We start from the raw sequence: 21068 nt of genomic DNA, 5'->3' as shown, positions 1-21068 counted from the left end.
TTTTCTATTTATCACTGTAGCTGTTGGATCGAAATGAGAATTTTCTGGTAACATAGATAAAAGATCCTTTCACTCACAAGCCGCAACTATAATTTGAGCTGGGATGTATGTATTTTACAGTGATGCTTTTGATAAAGCTCTTCTCAGGAGAAGTTGACAGAGCCATTTAAGACCGCTGCTTGTAGCTGTCCAACGTAGATGGTGAAGTTAACAACATGAATTGTGCATTATGTTTATGATCCAGTGAGTCGAGACAACTTTGAAACTACTCAAAGAAAAGTGTCTACAGGTTGTGTGCTTGAAATTATTAAGATTCTAAAGCTCTTCATTTCAGGCATAAATGTTTCAAAAGGCGCCATTCGGATGAATGAGCTTAAGCATGATCTTTGCCTATCAATGTAAGCAAAAAAAATCCTGATAGTCTCCAGAGGTTTCAGACGCTATTGCATATTCCAAAGTCTTCTTAGCATATGCCTCTTTGATATGCTTCATGTCAACTTCCGCACGTGTTACAACCACCCGTGTTAGTGCATCTTCATCTGTCCCGAGTTTTTCTATCGCTAAGCGCAAAACCTTTGTGAAGTGTTTTTCAGGACAGCAAATACACTTGATCACAACTCGCACTGCATCTTGGAAATCTTCAGCCACGTCTTCTTCGAGGGACTTTTTGTACCGAATATGATATGCTTGCCTCACCATCAATAGTTCAGCCGAAGATCGAGCACTGGAAATTTCTAAAAGCGATATATTCTTTCCATTCCACTTCTCTATTGCATCATGAGATATGACCGCATCACGTTCAGCTGGATCTAGTACCCAAAGGAATACAGCTTTCTCAAAGTCACTTGAAAGCTCAGATTCCAATCGCTTCAAGAGATCCTCTTCATACAGTTGAAAATAACTTTGACGGATTACTTTGCGTTGTGTTGCAGTTCTATGTCCTAATATTTGTATGATTGACTTCTCATTTGTGCTCTTTCCAGATATTTTCCTCCATAACTACAGCAACTTCCCTACAAACTCTGTTTTTGCTCCTATCTCTGCGAGGCCTTTTACAGGGAGGGGGCTTCTCTTCACCCATCCTTAAACTAAGTGATTTACCTGCATTGACAATACTATGCACGTCATTTCTGGTGGTGGTGTCCAGGTTGGAAAGGTAGTTTGTTTTTGTGATGATTATTGCTCTTAATATGTGCACTGTATGTGCTGGACATTAAGTCTCTATTGCAGAGAAAGAAATCAGTTTTGTATATCGCTCAGTGATTTATTTGTGTGCTGACCTGGAGCTGTATTGAATGCATCGAAAACTGTGATTAAAGCTTCCTGAATACGTTATGATGCTGCCTGAAATACGTTGAAGCTGCTGTTTTAAATAAGTTCTTATGAGGCCTGAATGGTATACGATCCAATGGTATAGTGATTGGTTTCAAATACACTTTGAATAGTTCGAATTCCATTTGCAACCGAGATTTTGTGCTTCTCTTCCTATAGTTGGATCCGATTTGATTGCTGGTGCCATTCATATGTTTAATGCTTTGCTGAGGTTGACCGTTGTAAATTACAGTTCAAAGAATGCCCATGACATGGTGTTATAATTATTGAAGTTTTGATAACCATCATTTCTGAAGGAGTACTTGAAGGATCCAAACAAGTTTGCAGTTGCTGCTGCCCCAATTGTGGCATTGTATTTAAAACTCATTATAGTGCATTGATTCCTTGATTCCACTGCTGCATAAAGATTTTGGTGAACTGATTGTAATCTTTTATATTGCACACTGATCATTTGCTGATATTTATAAAGGATATTGCTGTGTACTGTGAGTAGATATTACTTTTCTGCATTGAGTAGTAGTTGTGATCAGTTTTTTAAGGTGTAAATCAGACATTGAAGAAAAAATGGCCAAAACCAGTGAAGTATTACAGTTCCTTAAAACTCTGATATTATCTACTGTTGATGACACATTACAAATCAGCAAGGGATCTCTCTCAGAAATTCAGACATGTCTACAAAATGCACAGGAAAAGATCGATTTTTTGCAGCTTGAATCACAGCTACAGCAAGAAGAGCTACATCAAAATAGACACCATTCTGTACCTGTTTTTGTTTAGAACATTGAGACAACCACCCATCAGCAGCATGTTAATAATGTTATAGTTCATTCAAATAAAGTAGCAGTTGTACATGCAGATGCAGAAACTCAATCTACACTTCCCAAGCCCATCATCAGACCTTGGGAACAACTTGTCCACAACAAGCACAGAACTGGTCTTGGATATGACAAGGACTTGTCCTTTCATATTCCAGACTACGCCAAGCCCATTCAGTTTCAGAGTGCTGGATTCATTCATGACAGTTCACCTGCTCCTCATGACAGTTCACCTCGAGCTGTTCCAGATTCTGCCCCTCTTCCACAGCAACAACAACAACAAAAACAACAGATCGTGAAATGCCAACACTGTGACCGAGTTGGCCATTTGAAAGATCATTGTTTTGATCTTCATCCATGTAAGCACTGTCATAAAACCAGTCATTCTTCACACAGATGATTCAGAAATAAACATCCTGCAAGAACAAAGATTCATCTTGGATGGATCGCTTCTTGGCAATGGGCATCAACAGCCAAGAAGATATTCCAAACACATGTCAGAACTTGTTCCAGAATATTGAACAGTCTAGCAGTTGAGTTTCCTCCATCATCTCACCTTGTATCTGATAGGGGGGGAAATGATGGTCATCTACAAGCTTCAAAGTCACATCAAGCGAGCCTGAGCCACAACCTGCCACACCAGTTTCAGAGTTGTAGCCAGAGACAAAGATGCCCCTGAGCATGCCTTCAGTTGGCAATCTGGGACACTTCCTCTAGCAGAAGACTTCAGCTTCTTGCCAGTTTTGGAAGAGTTCCAGGAACAAAATTGAGAACACTTCCTCTAGCAGAAGACACCAGCTTCTTGCCAGTTTTGGAAGAGTTCCAGGAATTGCATTAAGCATTCCAGAGTTGTTGGTCATCCTTAAACCATCACAGGTTGAGACTTCCCTTTTTAGGTTGAAGTTTTACCTTTTATGCGGGGTGAGACCTCCCTTTTATGGTTGAAGGTTTCCCTCTTTAAAACAATAGGATCACTTCCTCTAGCAGAAAACTTCAGTTTCTTGCCAGTTTTGGAAGAGTTCCGGGAACTGCACTAAGCGTTCCAGTGTTGGTGGTCATCCTTAAACCACCGCCCTTTATACCAACATTTCATAGAGCACATTCAGCCTAGTGCTGCCATGCATTTTTTGCACATTTTGTATTACAGCTCTCTTCTTGGACTCATACATAACCCTTCGGATTAAGGGGGGGAATGTTGGACACCTAATCCTAAATGGGTTAGTGTGGAAGTCGAACGGACAAAAGCAGTACAAGAGACCTTGGGATCTGAAACCCAAGAGTCATATAATGTACTATAAATGTATATCTCCTGTTAATAAAAAAATGTACTCACATGATTTATCTTTCCTATTCTATGTTTCCCATGTGTGTTTAACAACGATCAAGACTTATCTCAATTTTGTGGGGTGAAGCATCTAAAACAACTGTCTACATTCAAAACTGAAATCCTCACAGCTTATTGGACAACATGACTCCTGAAAAAGCATTCACTAGGAAGAAACCATGTGTAGACCATCTTCGGATATTTGGTTGTCCTGTCTACATTCACATTCCAAAAGATAAAAGAAAGAAGTTGGATCCTGCAAGCATGAAAGGCATATTTGTTGGCTACAGTAACACTTCAAAGGCATATAGGATCTACATAAAGGAAGGGCATCAAATTGAAGTAAGCCGAGATGTGATAGTTGGTGAAAGTGTTGCATATAAGAAAAATCTAAAGATCTCACAATTGACTTTGATGATGAAGAACTACAAATATTTAAAGAATGTTCTAGGGAGGAAGAATATTCCAGTCATGAAGAAGAAGGTCCCAGTGAACATGTGCAACAAGTCATCATTCCTGAAAATAGAAAGAGACCAAATTGGTTAAAGTCTACTCTTCAAGATGCAGAAGGACATGGAGCAGCCAAGGGTACGTTCAGGGAAAGTAAGAAGCCTAAAAGATATTCAGGGTACGTAGCCTATATGACAAATTTGATTGAAGTCGAACCATCCACCTTTGAAGATGTTGTCAATCATTAAGAATGGAAAGATGGTATGAATGAAGAATGGAGTTTGGGAAATAGTTCCTAGGCCGAAAGACAAATTTGTGGTGACTTCCATGTGGCTCTACAAGATTAAGCATGCAACAGATGAAAGTATTGATAAATATAAAGCAAGGTTTGTGGCTAGGGGTTTCTCCCAACAAGAAGGCATTGATTATGAAGAGACATTTGCACCTACAGCTAGATACACGACTATATGTTCGTTGGTCCCTTTGGTGGCATCGATGGGATGGATCATCCATCAAATGGATGCCAAGACATCATTCCTGAATGGCACTATCGATGAAGAAGACTATATATAACAACCCCTGGGATTTGAAGTGAATGATAGAGAGACTCACGTCTGCTGGCTGAAGAAGGCACTTTATGGCCTTAAGCAAGCTCCAAGAGTTTGGTATGCAAGGATGGACACATACCTACAAAGATTGGGCCTCTCAAAGATTTTTGTTGATCCGAATCTATATATCAAGGTAGTGAAGAATGAATCCGTAATCTTTCTTCTATATGTGGATGATCATCTCATAACAGGTATGGAAGGTCGTATTCAAGAATGCAAGAAGCAATTGGCAAGAATTCAACATGAAGGATCCAGGGCTAATGCACTATTACTTGGGGTTGGAAGTTTGGCAAGGACCGGGTGAGATATACCCAGGTCAAGGAAAATATGTGATTAAGATGTTACAGAGGTTTGGCATGATGGATTGCAAACCTATGACAACCCCCATGATCACAAATTTGAAGAGGCTAAGAAGTTCTGATTCAAGCCCCATGGATCCTACAAGGTATAGACAATTGGTTGGCTCTCTGATGTATCTGGTGAATACTCAACCAAACATTTGTTTTGTAGTGAATATTCTCAGCCAGTTCCAGATAGAGCCCAAGTATGACCATTGGATAGCAGCCAAGCATATATTGAGATATCTGCGAGGAACAATCCATTACTGCTTGAAGTATGATAGAAAGAATGATGTCCAATTGATTGGATATACAAATTCTGATTGGGGAGGCAGTGAGACAGATGGAAGAAGCACTACTGGAGGATGTTTAGTATGGGATCCTCTATGATATCATGGATGAGTAGAAAGCAAGAGTCAATTTCTTTGAGTAGTGAGTAGTGTTGGAGCTGAATACATTGCAGTGTGTGAAGTAAACAGAGAAGTTGTCTGGTTGAGGAAGCTGCTATCCGACCCGTTTGAAGGACTGATGGATCCCACAATTATGCATTGTGATAACACTAGTTGCATAAGATTGTTTGAAGACCCAGTATTCCATGGAAAGACAAAGCACATAAATAACAAGTATCATTACATAGGAAAGCTAGTGCAAGATGGAGTGTTGTAGCTACAATATATCTCCACCGATGAGCTGGTAGTTTTGACAAAATCTCTTCCTAATAAGAAGCTTGTGTATTTGAGAGACAAGCTTGGATTGGTTGATATATCCTCCCTAGTTGAGAGGGAGAGATAGAAACATCGTTCTTGTCTTCACTTTGTGATGAAATAATGGAGGATTGGGTAAGCATCTGGTTTCCGATACTCTTTGAGGATAAGGTAGTGCATCCTGTTGTTGCACAAAATGTCTAGGCAACGCGACAACCCTCAGAGTAAGGGTTGTCACTCTAATCCTTACTCACTCCGTTTAGACTCTCTCCTAGACAAGTCAAGGGGGGTAGTCTCTGGGGTGAATGAATGAGGGTAGCCTGTGGAACAGAGACCTAGGAGACTTAAAGATGAACAACTTGATGAATGTAAACAAGTCCTGGTTAACCGAAATGGATAAATTTTAATAAAATAAGACACAACCACAAGATAGAAATGATTTCCAGGCCAATGCCTTATGTTCAATTAACCAAAGACTAAATAAAAACAAGTTACCCAGAGCAATTTATAATGTGGCGAAAGCGACGATCATGAATAATTAAATGTCAATGCCCAAAACCTTACCACGCAAGATATTTTAGCAATTAAATCCTGTGAAGAATTATGAAATTTAAATGCTAAGCAATGATTCCAGATTTAAAATGATTTTTCATTAATAACCCAAATCTAGAATATTTATCATTCTCCAATAGTCAATGATTTTAAAAACATTAATCGCACCTGACAATAGAGAAATCACTACCATGAAGGGACACCAATGAACTTTAGATTAACAACTTCATTATTCCTTAGGCAATTAATTTAATGTGGTAAATGAAGAAATTAAATTTTTAATGTGACTAAAAATCAAATCAAAAGACCTTAGTCAAATTTAAATTTTTATGGGCCATAGAAAAAGACACACAAAAAGACGCTCAAATTCTTTTGATATAATTCATTCGCAATTTCAAGTAACCAAATTTTAATTAATATATATATCTATATATATATATATATATATATTTTTTTTTTTTTACATTTTTTTACATTTTTAAAAACAAAATCAAAATAATGAAAAATCAAAAAACATAAACACCAAAGTCATAATAAAAAAAAATCAAAACAAAAATAATAAAAAAAAAAGAAATGGAGAACGAGCAAAACAAAAAACCAAATTTAAAATAAAAACGAATCTAGAAGTTAACTAAAGTAAAAAACAAAATCAAAAAAGAAACTAACTAAACTAACCTAGCATAAAAATAATAAAAAAAAGTAAAACCTAAACCTAACCTAACGCATAATTAAAATACAAAAGAAAAAATAAAAATAAAAAGTCGAAATGTAGTGCTTTGTGTGCGTTGCAGGTCGAGAGGGCAGAGACGGAGAAATCTACAAATCGATGGCGAATGAGGGAGTAGGGATGAAGCAGGAAAAACACGGTTATGCAGCAAAAGGATGACAACATTGATGGAAAACGCAGGCAACAACAGAGGGGAGAAAAGAAAGGGTTTTTTCTATAAAAATTTCCAAATTTTGTAGTGAATAAAAAAACTTAGCAGATCGGAAAACTCAGTCAATAGATAAATGGTAGCTAGAAAACCCTTTAAAACATTTCCAGAAATTTTGATTAAAATATTGAATCCTCTTACTTTAGATTTATTCGTGAAACCCTTGTGAAAATTTCTAGATCCAAGAATTTTTAAACCCTGGGACTGCAAAAAGTTTGAAAAATATCCCTAGAAAATTATGTTGATAAACCCCAGAGATCTAGATTTTACCCTCCAATTACCCCCCTCCAAGGCCTAGATCTTGACTCCACACAAATTTCTTCCTTAGATCTGTAGCTACACGTCAACAAGAAAACACCCAAACAATATATACAATGATAAAACTAAAACCTAGAAAAACCCATGTTAGAAAAATAATTACAGAATTTACAAACTGCAGGTTCTAATCAGCTAGATCTACCATTATGCTGCACTTAAATTAAAATAATTTTAAATTTAAAGGTGCTAACTCGAAACCCTCATGTATCAATAAAGCAAAAAATCTTATGATAACCCTACGATTAATTTCGTTGGACTCTTAAGAAAACACAGATCAGGAGTTGGCTGGTCCAACTGAAAACTTCCCCTAATGTTCGAGGATCTAAAAATCAAGATTTCTCTACAAAACTCAATCCAGCGATCAAAATAGGGTGAAAAAATAATAATAAAATTTAGACAAATAGAGATACCTGCTATTACATTCAAAATTTAGATTACTATTCAAACCCCAACGACTGAGCAAGATACCTGTACTCAAATCACTCTTTAGAAGCTATCATTAATGGCTTTAGAAAAAATTATGTATGAAAACAACACACCTTACAATATTCCCATGAAGAGTAACACCAGCAGAACTTAACCCCAAAGTTTTTCTTTATTATCCAGAAAAAGATTACACAAGAGCTTCTTGCTAAGCACATGACTCAAAGGTCGGATGAATTGACTGTCAAATGACCTCCTATTTAAAGGTAAATCCTCCAACAACTAGTTCGAGTGATCCGCGTCAAAGCAATCTTAGCCGTTGATGAAGATTAAAATTTTTTTTAATCTCATCCGTCGAAATATTAAATATTTGGGGAAATTTGAGAATTTTCATTAAATGCATTTTAATTAACTCAAAAGTATTTTTTTTTTTAAATTTGACTTTGACTTAACCCCCTAAGCCCAAAGGTTTAAAATTTGGCAAAATAATTAATTTACCTTAGTCTCGGGACCTTTTAAAATTTAATTTTTTAGGACAGACGAATTTTGCCTTTCGAGAATTTACATTTACCGAGGACCTAGAATTAATTAAATTTCTGGTTTAGAATTTTAATTAATTTTTGGCCAGAAAATTTAATTAATTAATCTATGAGGGGATAAATTATTTTTCCAACCCTCAATACACTTTCCATTATGATTTTCATATTTTTTACATCATAAGGGGGAAAACCCATTTGTAATAGACCTTCATAGACTACCCATTTCTGCGACACAAATATAATCCAGTTGAGCAAACAATTTGTAATAAAATAACCTAACCAAATAGTTAGGATTATTCTCAAATTACTTTTACATAAACTCAATCTAGAACACTAGGACTCGCCTAAGATCCTAGCGACAAAATCCATTCCAGCTTTGGGGTAAGACTGGAGGAAAACTTTGCCGACCATCCAAGAATGGATCGGTGAGACAAAAAGCCTCCCGGAATGGAGATCGTCCTTAAAAAAGTAGGTTTACCTAGGTCGTTACATACATGACACGGATATGTTGAGATTATTTACATTATACACATGCAGAAAGGTTTTACATAACATCTTGGAAGTCAAACTGATGATGATAGTTGGACGACATAGACACATCGATTAAGTTTTATCCCTTTTGCAAAAAGAAATGGGGTGTACTGCTATGGGTCGTTGACACGTAGTGGTCAACATCTGACTCTACTTGGGGACACGTTGTTGCACCGGAGGAATGTGAGAATCCAGAATCTGCATCTACACAACACACAATATAACATAAGTAGCGTCCATCCAAAAATCATCATATAACATTATGCACAGGAAAGCTATAAGCTCTTCATTTATTAACTATCCTAATAACATGAAAAACACAAATCTAACTGCAAAATGAAATACTGAAATAACAGGCTATAAGGTTAGAAATACAATACAAAGATGCCCCATGGCCTCAGATGCATTCAATAGCATACTGAGCATTTGCCTGCTTTCAGGCAAATCTATTGGTTGTTTCTCAGATGTGCCATGTCCAATCCTGCACACGGTAGGACATTTTCCTATCAGAAAATCAAGCTGCTTGCGGCCATCAGATGGATCAAACTGCTTTCTCATTCTCTTTCTCTTGCACTTTTTCTTTGTGGTAAGTTGTGATGTTGATGGTGATGTGGTTGGCGCACAACTTCCTTTTTGATCCGAAAAACGCTCATATGGAAAATTTGGAATGTTTAAGACTTCTGTGACCTGCGCTTCTTTATGAACCTAATCTGTTATGACTGGCGAATCAAGCATGTAAGCATCAACCCGATTCTTATCAATTTCCATTTTATCTGAGTAACCTTCAATTAGCCACTTTTCAATGGAAGAGAGGACCTCCTCATAATAAGATGGAGCTTGCTGCAGCAAACATGGATGCTTATGATTTGTTGATGTTTATTTGTTTCTTTCATCCTCTGACCGATGCTGAAATTTCTGTACCTGTATCTTTTCCATTGTTATGGCATCCATTTGGTTAGAGTGTTCAACCTTCATAGCACTGAATTCCTTGGCATGGTTTTCCTCCATGGTCAATAACCTATTCTGAAGACATATCAGACCAACGTCCATGTTCTTTATAATTTTATCATTCTTTGCTTTTATTCCCATGAAGTTGTTTTGCATATAGTTTATCTGTTTCTTATGATTTGCTTGCATGGTAGCTAACTGATTATTATAATCGAATCTCATGATGGTCATTTCTTCATCCATAGTTGACAATCTGTTCTGAATTGAACTTATTTCTTCTTGATAACTTGCTTTCATGGTAGTCACTTAATTTGAATGATTGAATTCCATGATCGTCATCTTTTCCTCGAGGCCTAACAACTTTCTTTGCATAGAATTAATTCTCTGGCATGATCAACTGTTAATCTTGCTTGATTAAGTTCCATATCTTTAATAATTTTAGCCTGATTAACTTCTGCACTCTTGCTTATTTGAGCCTGATTTAACTGTATGCCTTTAACCATTTGAATTAACTCCTTGAAATTATTTTCAACTTCTATAGTTTCCTTTACTTCAGCTTTCACTTTGACCTTTTCTTTATCTCCATATCTATCTTCAAAGACATCAATGATTGATTATAGAGAATCAAAAGTGTTATCAGGGAAATTAACAAATCAATCTAAAACATCTCCAAATAAGGTGAGAACGAAAATCTTCATCTTCACATCTTCATATTTAGAATATGGGCGACACTTGCTTATACAGAGGTTGACATTCTAAAGGTGAGTTTCGGCGGTAAAAGCATTGTTACCTTGAAAGGAGGAAATTCATTGATGGCTTCACCCAAAACATAAGAATAACTACGCGGAGCTCCCTAAATATTAGTAAAATTACAAGGAGCAAACAAGTCATAATCCATGATGCCTACTTAACAGAAAAAATATGGGCCAAATGGATATCAGAGAGAGAGATCCTTGTTCATGAAAATCAAAACATGTACAAGAAGCGAGCTTCTAAGAGAAATTCTTGTAAGAAATGGAAGAAGTGGAGTTGCCACTTGAGCATGAATCCCTCACAAAGTTTCCAAAGGCGAAACTGAAAAGTTAGTGGATGGAAGCAAATGGATATTTAGGGAGGGCTCCTTGTCTGGGATTAAATGAATGAATAAATGGAGTCACCACCCAAACAGGAAACTAATCGGAAAGTCCAGGTGCAGGAAGTGAAGATGAAAGGATTAGATGAGAGATATGACAAGAGTTAGGATGGTGAGAAATGAAGAGACGAAATGACGCCAGAAAAATGAGATGAAATGCCATAAAGCCAAGGTCCAATAAATTGGTCCTTGGTGGCAATGCCAAGAAGTGTTGGCTTTGCCGACTTGAATGAGAGATGAGAATTGAGAAGAATGATGAGGAAATGTCATTGAAACGCCAAGAATAAAATATCCCCGGCAACGACGCCAAAAAATGTCGTGCTTCTTGACGGGCTAATGAATGGCGGAAAAGATGAGATGATTAGAAAACTATCGTGAGGACCAAGGATAGGAAAGTTCTATTCCTCGCAACGACGCCAAAAAATGTTGTTGCACAAAGTGTCTAGGCACCGCAAAAAAGGTCGGAGTAAGGGTTGTCACTCTAATCCTTACTCACTCTGTTTAGATTATCTCTTAGACAAGTCAAGAGGGGTAGTTTCTAGGGTGAATGAATGAGGGTAGCTCGTGGAACACAAACTCTAGGAGACTTAAAGATGAACAACTTGATGAATGTAAACAAGTCCTGGTTAACCGAAATGGATAAATCTTAATAAATTAAGACACAACCACAAGATAGAAATGATTTCCAGGCCAGTGCCTTATGCTCAATTAATCAAAGACTAAATAAAAACAAATTACCCATAGCATTCTATAATGTGGCGAAAGTGACGATCATGAATAATTAAATGTCAACCCCCAAAACCTTATCACGCAAGATATTCGAGCAATTAAATCTTGTGAAGAATTATGAAATTTAAATGCTAAGCAATGATTCCAAATTTAAAATGATTTTTCATTAATAACCTAGATCTAGAATAATTTATCATTCTCCAATAGTCAATGATTTTAAAAACATTAATCGCACCTGACAATAGAGAAATCACTACGACGAAAGGACACCAAGGAACTTTAGATTAACAACTTAATTATTCCTTAGGCAATTAATTTAATGTGGTAAATGAAGAAATTAATTTTTTAATGCGACTAAAAATCAAATCAAAAGACCTTAGTGAAATTTAAATTTTTATGCGCCGTAGGCCACATAAAAAATAAAAATTTCTTAAATGTAAAAGCTCAAATTCTTTTGATATAAGTCATTCGCAATTTCAAAGTCACCAAATTTTAATTTTTAATTTTTTTATAGATTTTTTAATAACAAAATCAAAATAATGAAAAATCAAAAATAAAAAAACACAAACACCAAAGTCCTAATAAAAAAAAATTGGAGAACGAGCAAAACAAAAAATCAAATTAAAAAAAATCAAAAAAGAAACTAACTAAACTAACCTAGCATAAAAATAAGAAAAAAGTAAAGCCTAAACCTAACCTAACGCATACATAAAATACAAATGAAATAATAAAAAGAAAAAGTCGAAATGTAGTGGTTTGTGTGAGTTGCAGGTTGAGAGGGAAGCGACAAAGAAATCTGCAGATCGATGGCGAACGAGGGAGCAGGGATGAAGGAGGAAAAACGCGGTTATGTAGCGAAGTGATGACAGCGTTGATGGAAAACGCAGGCAGTAGTAGAGGGAAGAAAAGGAAAGGGTTTTTTCTATAAAAAAATTCAAAATTTTGCAGCAAATCGGAAAACCTAGTGATTAGATCGGAAAACTCAGTGAACAGATAAATGGTAGCCAGAAAACCCTTTAAAACATTTCCAGAAATTCTAATTAAAATATTGAATCCTCTTGCTTCAGATTTATCCCTGAAACCCTTGTAAACATTTCCAGATCCAAGAATTTTTAAACCATTGGACTGCAAAAAATTTGAATAATATCTCTGGAAAATTATGTTGATAAACCCCAGAGATCCAGATCTTACCCTCCAGGGCCTAGATCTGGACTCTACACAAATTTCTTCCTCAGATCTGTAGCTGCACGACAACAAGAAAACACCCAAACGACATATACAATGATAAAAACTAAATCCCCACAAAACTCACATTAGAAAAATAATTACAAAATTTACAAACTGCAGGCTGTAATTAGTTAGATCTACCATTATGCCGCACATAAATTAAAAGATTTTTAAATTTTAAAGGTGCTAACTCGAAACCCTCATGCATCAATAAAGCAAAAAATCCTATGATAAGCCCGAGATTAATTTCGCTAGGCTCTTCAGAAAATACAGATTGGCTGTTCGCTGGTCCAATTGAAAACTTCCCCTAACGCCCGAGAATCTAAAAATCAAGATTTCTCTGCAAAACTCAATCCAGCCATCAAAATAGAGTGAAAAAATAATAATAAAATTTAGACAAATAGAGATACCTACTATTACGTTCAAAATTTAGATTATTATTCAAACCCTAGCGACTGAGCAAGATCCCTGTACTCAAATCACTCTTTAGAAGCTATCATCAATGGCTTTAGAAAAAATTATGCATGAAAACAACACATCTTACAGTATTCCCATGAAGAGTAACACTAGCAGAATTTAACCCCAAAATCTTTCTTTATTATCCAGAAAAAGATTACACAAGAGTTTTTTGCTAAGCACACGACTCAAAGGTCGGATGAATCGACTGACAAATGACCTTCTATTTAAAGATAAATCCTCCAACAACTAGTTCGAGCGATCTTCGTCAAAGCAATCTCGACTGTTGATGAAGATTAAAAATTCTTTTAATCTCATCTATCGAAATATTTAAATATTTGGGGAAATTCGAAATTTTTCATTAAATGCATTTTAATTAACTCAAAAAAAAAATTTTGAGTTAATTTCCCCAAAAAATTGACTTTGACTTAATCCTCAAGGACCAAAGGTTTAAAATTTGGCAAAATGTTTACCTTAGTCCTGGGACCTTTTAAAATTTAATTTTTTAGAAATGACAAATTTTGCCTTTGGAGAATTTAAATTTACCTAGGACCTAGAATTAATTAAATTTCTGGACTAAGATTTTAATTAATTTTTGGCTAGAAAATTTAATTAATTAACCTATGAGGGGATAAATTATTTTTCCAACCCTCAAGACACTTTACATCATGATTTTCATTTTTTTTACATCATAAGGGGGAAACCCATTTGTAATAGACCTTCACAGACTACCCATTTCTGCGACACAAATATAATCCAACAGACCAAGCAATTTATAATAAAATAACCTAACCAAATAGTTAGGATTATTCCCAAAATCACTCTTATGTAGACTCGATCTAGAACACTAGGACTTGCCTAAGATCCTAGCAACAAAATCCATTCCAGCTTTGGGGTAAGACTGGAGGAAAACTCTGCCGACCATCCAAAAATGGATCGGTGAGACAAAAAACCTCCCAGAATGGGGATCATCACTAAAAAAGTAGGTTTATCTAGGTCGTTACATACATGACACGGATATGTTGAGATTATTTACATTATACACATGCAAAAAGGTTTTACATAACATCTTGGAAGTCAAGCTAATGATGATAGCTGGATGGCACAGACACATCGAGCAAGTGCTATACCTTTTGCGAAAAAATGGGGTGTACTGCTATGGGTTGTTGACACGTGGTCAACACATCCAATAGGTAAGAGTAGTCGAAGAGGAAAAGCCTTGAGGATGTGTTATTCCAAGACAAGAATTGTCCTAAAAGGCCCTTTGAACACCCGGGTGGGGTATGTGCTTTGAGAGACAATGATGACAGTGTCTATCAATCATTTATCTCGCCAACATTATGCTCTGATCTTATGGAGAGATAGAGCTGTTAGTCAAGGCCTTGCTATGTGACAATGCTGGTTGGTATGATGAGATGTAATAAGATAAGCTGAAATGATAACTTATGAGATGGCTCACCAATTCGACTCTTCTTATGAGATCTCTTCAGTTTGAGAATATCCATGTACCATTATGAATATGTCCCCAGTTAAGAGGGAGTGTTGAAATATGTAACTAGGTTCGGTCTTCATAAATACGAAATGTACTCTTGATTCTTGTATATTGTAAAAAGGAAGAAAAATTATTAATGTTATTTTTGGTAGCATGGGTTTCATGCTCAAGGTTATTTTATCTAGAGGTCAAGCACCCATTGAGTGCTTCTAATGTTTGTCATAGAGTCAAGAAGTCAATAGAGTCATTGTAACATGAAGAAGACTCTTGCATATTGTAACTTGTCAAAAGAATTCTTTTTGTATTTAAAGTTTCAAAATAACCCTCCAAGACCAAGTTGATTTCGCAGCTAAGAAGTTGGCCTCATTAGGGCATGTCGTCCTCCTTGGAACCCTATATATAGGATGGAACTCAAGCTCTTATGGACACTCACTCACTTCTCATCATCTAAGCGAAGAAAAGGCAGAAGAAAGGCAAGCGAAGAAGGATAGAAGGATGAAGAACGAAGGTTTTGGGTTATCTCTCTCTCTCTCTCTCTCACATGTGAAGCTCAGGCTAGGGTTTTTCAGAAGCAAGATCGAAGTTGTGAAAGTTGCAGAAAGGTCTAAGAAAGGACTACTAGGTCACCTACTAGCCCTAGAAGGAGAAGCAACCCAAGTGAAGGACAAAGGAAGCCTTGAAAGCCCTAAATTTGCTCACATGTGTGGAAGCAGCAACTGTTCAGGGGCCGAAATTTTCAGATTTGTAGTGGAGGCCAAAATTCTGTAGCTAGGCGTCGAAATTGTGCAGTTGGAAGAGATTTGACTAGGTTTTCTTGGATAGAAGAAGCACATCATCAAGAAGGTCTGGCTTGGTCTTTGAAGGGTGTTGGTCTTGGTCTAGAGGTCTTGGAATTCGTCATTTGAGGAATCTATAAGAAGAGAAGAGATTTGTGGGTTTTCCTCTCAAGAGGAGAGGTTATGGCCCTGGCTTGCTGCTTAGATCCTGTGTTCTTGTGTACTATTGATCTTCATATTTTTGGTAGTTGTTTGATGATAAGAACAACATAATAATAAGAGAAGAAGTTAATAATAAAGAAAGAGTAAAAATACATCACAAGCAGTTATCAAGTTTAAGAGAAATCATCTTAAGTATAGCCTTATCGATTTCTCAACACTTGGGCCTCCTAGCAACATCATTGGATGACACGTGTCCCAGAGCACCTCTAGTACCCAAGACATCGGTTGATTTTGACCCAAATTTGAGGATTCTTCAGGATGACACAACTGGACCTAGCATGCCCCCAGGTTGGCCTTGACACAACTTGATGGGCAATAGTTGATTCAGAGCCCAAATGATGATAGTCTCACCATGAGAGACTAGGGAGGGCTTGTTGCACCAAGGAAGCCCTTAACGCTAGAGAAAAGGAGGCCTCTTGTAGCAGTTGGAGACCCATGGAGACCACTTCGTGGTGCCCCAGTGGGATCTTGGGACCCCACAGGAGGCAATGAGGTGAATTTGAAGGCCAAACCTTAAATCATGGACTTAACATGCTTCTACACCATTTTGGACACCTCATCACCCTTGCACATGACATTTGGAGCACTTACGTTGGATGACATCAGCCCTAGAGAGCTTATGGCTCACACATGTGGGCTAATTAGGACATATTTTCATAAACTATTGGGTTGGCTTGTAATCCAAGTACTTTTTTATCATCAAACTTGTTTTAGGGGCTTTTGTAGGCTAATTAGTAGTCCTAATCCTCATATAAATAGAGGATAGGTTCATGTGTATTGAATCATCATCACTTGTGACTGTTTCGGTCCTCTTGGAGAATTTCAACCTTTGTGAATTCTTGTGGAGATATGACTCTATGGTGTACTTTTCTATTTGAAGTTATTTCTTTGGTTTTGGAGATGTTACTTTGGAGCAATAAAGGATTGTACAAGCATTCTATCTTGTAAGTGTGCCTTGGTTTTATTAATATTTATTTTTGTCTAATGTATGGAATGATTTATTATGTAGGGTTTCTGTTGTGCTAGTTATTGTTAAAAATCATTGTATGGAATCTAGATGATAACATTGTATGAATTACTCATTAGTAGAATGTTAATGGCAATCCCCTTGGTGCATCTTTAAACTAGCTCTCTCAAGTGATTTTGTTCCCTCACAAAAGTAATAGTTAGGGTTTTGAAAGCTAGGGCTTCATTATTCCCTTACTCTTTACCAAGACTTAGCATATTTTTCTCTCCCATAGACTCCATCATCCCAGGGACTAAGCACTGGCCTTGTCACTGTTGATCACCTACAAAATTTACCATAAAACTCATTTTCTGTCTCCTAATCCCATTTTTGGCTCCTTAAGGTCAAGTTGCTAGCTATGGCTAGGGTACAAAATGTAGAAATTAATGTCAATACTTCTCATGAAATTTGCTAAATCACAAGACTTGAAGCTACTCTACTGATCTGTAGAAGTTAGTTCACCATCTAAAACAAGAATCATTGACATGCAAAAGGAAACATCGCACATACACAAAGATTTATCTAGCGGAAAGCCACTGCTCAAAACCCATTAGTATATGTATTGCATTAATCAGAGAATAGAGAAGAAATACAATGCTTGCACAAGCCTGAGCACACCCTGCAAGTGTATAGTCTATCCCTCTGCTTGATTCACTGAACCTAGCCCAACACTTAGCCAATGTCAAGCCTTCCCAAGCTCCTATTTCCTTGTGTTGTTCCCTTGGGAATTTGCCCCTATATTTTAGGAATTTGACACCAAGGAATTGCACAATAGCCTTAGGTCAATCTCTGACTGCATGCACCACCTATACACATGGGAATATGCTACAATTGATAGTACACTGCCTTGGAATCTCCATATCTATTAGGTAACTCAAATTCTCTGCATGCAACAATTATTTTGGGCTGATTGATCATTTAACTAGTTGAAGTTACATATCCACAACTTGACCTCCACTAGTTCTTCCGACAGTTAGAACTAGTGAAACTGACAATAACTAAAATTAGCTGAAATAGATTGCTACAAATTAGCAATCAATCATGTAGAACTGAACTCAAGTGTCTCCAACTTGAATTTGGTGAGATAACTGAGTGACTAGAGTCGTGTCACCTCAGTTAACTACCTCCAAGTATTTTGCTAAAATAGAACTTCAAATTTTAGTCTAGTTTGACCAAGGCAAAGTCAAAACTAGATTTTCTTGCTGCATTTTCAACACTCCCCTCTCAATAAGAAGGGGATTATCAAATACCCCAATCCTGCTTCTATGGAACTCGAATTTGCTCTTGACAAGGCCTTTGTCAAAATATATGCATCTTGTTCCTCTGTCAGAATGTACTGCAAGAACATAATCCGCCTTTGAACACAATCTCGTAGACAGTGATACTGGATGTCGATATGCTTGGATCGATCATGAAATACTGGATTCTCAAAGAGTTTGATACAACTCTGGTTGTCACAGTAAATCATTGTAGGATCCATCTTCTTATCAAATAACTTAACAAGAATCTTTCTCATCCAGATTGGATCACATGCTGCTTGACTTGTAGCCATGTACCCTGCTTCCGCTGAGCCAAGTGCCACAAATATTTGCGTCTTGCTGTACCAAGAAACTGTTGCTGACCCAACATTGAAAATTCCTCCTGAAGTGCTCTTCCTGTCTGATGGACTCCCTGCCCAATCTGCATCTGTGAAGCCTTGCAACTTCACTCCCTCTGTCCATCTGTACCAAAGACCAAACTGAGTAGTGCCTCTGAGGTATCTCAACACATGCTTTGCTGCCTTCCAATATAGTTTGGTTGGCTTAACCATTGCTTGACTAAGCTGGTTAACTGCATAACACATGTTTGGTTGTGTGTTCACCAAATACATAAGTGAACCCACAAGCTGCCTGTAAATAGTAGCCTCCACTACTTTACCTGAAGTAGCATCATTTTTCCTCCAGTTTCCTGCTAGAGGAGTCTCCATGGGTTTGCACCTGTTCATGTGGAACCTCTGAAGTATCTCGTTGGTATACTTGCCTTGAGAGACAAACAGTTCCCCATCTCCTTTCCATACTTTCAATCCAAGGAAGTAATGCATGAGACCCATGTCCTTCATCTTGAACTCTCTTGCAAGGTCCTTGCAAGATCTGATCAATTGCTCATCACCAGTAAGGATCAAGTCATCAACATATAACACAATATTTAATAATTTAACTTACCACAATGTGATAAAGGTTTGCATCTGCTTCACTTTTGGTGAAGCCCAAATCGGTGAGATAGCTATCGATCCTGGTATACCAAGCACAGGGTGCTTGCTTGAGTCCATACAATGCTCGCTTGAGTTTGCACACATGCGACTCTCTGTCAAAGGTCTCAAACCCCTCTAGTTGCTCAATATACACCTCCTCCTCAATAACTCCATTGAGGAATGTTGTCTTCACATCCATCTGGTGGATCTTCCACCCCATCTGTGCTGACAGTGCTAGAATTGACTTGATGGATAAGTACCTTGCGGTTGGAGCAAAGGTCTCCTCATAGTCAATTGAAAATTCCTTCCACTTGAGAGAACCCCTTGGCCACAAATCTGGCCATGTGTTTCTCTATGCTACCGTTTGCTGCATACTTTACTTTGTAAAGCCATATTAAACCAACCATTGATTTGTCTGCTGGTCTTGGGACTACTTCCCAAACACTGTTTCTGATAATGGAATCATATTCCTCTACCATCGCATCCACCCATACTGGTTGCTCTACAACTTCCTCAAATGAGGATAACTCAGTCTCTACAAGCTCACTCATGAGAGCCATGTAGCCAGCGTACCGATTCGGTGACCTCCTCTGCCTGCGTTGTGATGTGGGTGCTCCCACATTCTCTCTAGCATCTTGCAATAATATGTCTGCTTCCTTGGTTCCTTTCCTTCCTTCTCTGGATGTCTCTGCTTGAGTGGATGTCTCAACTCTCTACTCCACAACTTCCTAAGGTTCTTCCTTTGGAGCCAAAAGCTCCTGATCAGGTTGCAACTAAATCTCCCTCTCAAGAGAACACCTCATTGCCTTCTCCTCATCAAATTTCACATCCCGTCTGACCATTGTCATCCTGAGGGATGGCAAGTACACACAATAGTTGTGAGGTGTGTCTGCGTACCCCACAAATATGCCCAAGTTTGTTGTCGACTCTATCTTTTTCTTTGCTTCCTCAGAAACATGACAGTAAATTGATGATCCAAAGATCCTGAAGTGTGACACATCTGGTTTCTTCCTTGAAAAAGCTTCCTCTAGTGTACTCATGCCAAGAATCTTGTGAGGACTCCTGTTCTGCAAATAGACTGTTGTGTTGCATGCTTCAACCCACAAGTGTAGAGGTAGGCTTTGGTCATGCAACATCACCCATGTTGCTCCCACAATACTTCTATTCTTCCTCTCAGCTACCCCATTCTGTTGTGGGTTATGGGGTGCTGTCAACTCTCGTCGAATGCCTTCCTTTGGACATAAATTTTTAAACTCATTCGACACATACTCACCATTGTTATCGCTCCTAAGAGCCTTCACTTTCTTGCCAATTTCTTTCTTAACAAGTGCTTTAAACTCAACAAATTTGGAGAATGTTTGGTCTTTCTTCTGCATGAAGTAAATCTAGAACTTCCGTGAGAAATATAACATAATACCTATACTTGGTAGTGGAGGCTGTCGAGAAAAGTTCACAGACAAGCTAGCCCATTCTGTTGTGGATTATGGGGTGTTGTCAACTCTCGTCGAATGCCTTCCTTTGCACATAAATTTTTAAACTCATTCGACACATACTCACCATTGTTATCGCTTCTAAGAGCCTTCACTTTCTTGCCAATTTCTTTCTCAACAAGTGCTTTAAACTCAACAAATTTGGAGAATGTTTGGTCTTTCTTCTGCATGAAGTAAATCTAGCACTTCCGTGAGAAATTATCTACAAATATAACATAATACCTGTACCTAGTAGTGGAGGCTGTCGAGAAAAGTTCATAGACATCAGAGTGGATCCTTTCAAGGACTACATGCGCCCTGTTGCCCGATCATTGAAGGTGGATTTTGTGTACTTCCCTAACGTACACCCTTTGCATGTATCTCTCCGCTCTACTGCTCCTTTGGGGAGGCTTGTAGAAATCTACTGCATGATATTCAAAGCGCTATGATGCAAATGGCCAAGTCTTCTATGCCATAATTTGCCAACATCTCGGCTCTGCACCTTCTCTACT

The 21068-nt window shown here is 37.6% G+C and overlaps 1 protein-coding gene and 1 pseudogene across 1 annotated transcript in view; one reads left to right on the top strand and one right to left on the bottom strand.

The window, feature by feature from the left end:
• LOC149207180 (uncharacterized) overlaps positions 1-21068 on the top strand; it is a 127500-nt gene that overhangs the window by 19224 nt on the left and 87208 nt on the right. The gene's annotated exons all lie outside the window — the stretch shown is intronic.
• Positions 394-1128, bottom strand: LOC149207181 (annexin-like protein RJ4 pseudogene; annotated as a pseudogene).

The sequence above is a fragment of the Pinus tabuliformis genome, chromosome 1_2 (genome assembly GCF_031772625.1).
Source record: "Pinus tabuliformis cultivar Carrire ecotype Pingquan chromosome 1_2, CPIR1, whole genome shotgun sequence".
In the NCBI taxonomy this organism is placed as follows: domain Eukaryota; kingdom Viridiplantae; phylum Streptophyta; class Pinopsida; order Pinales; family Pinaceae; genus Pinus; species Pinus tabuliformis.
This window is presented reverse-complemented; position numbering and strand designations above follow the sequence as displayed.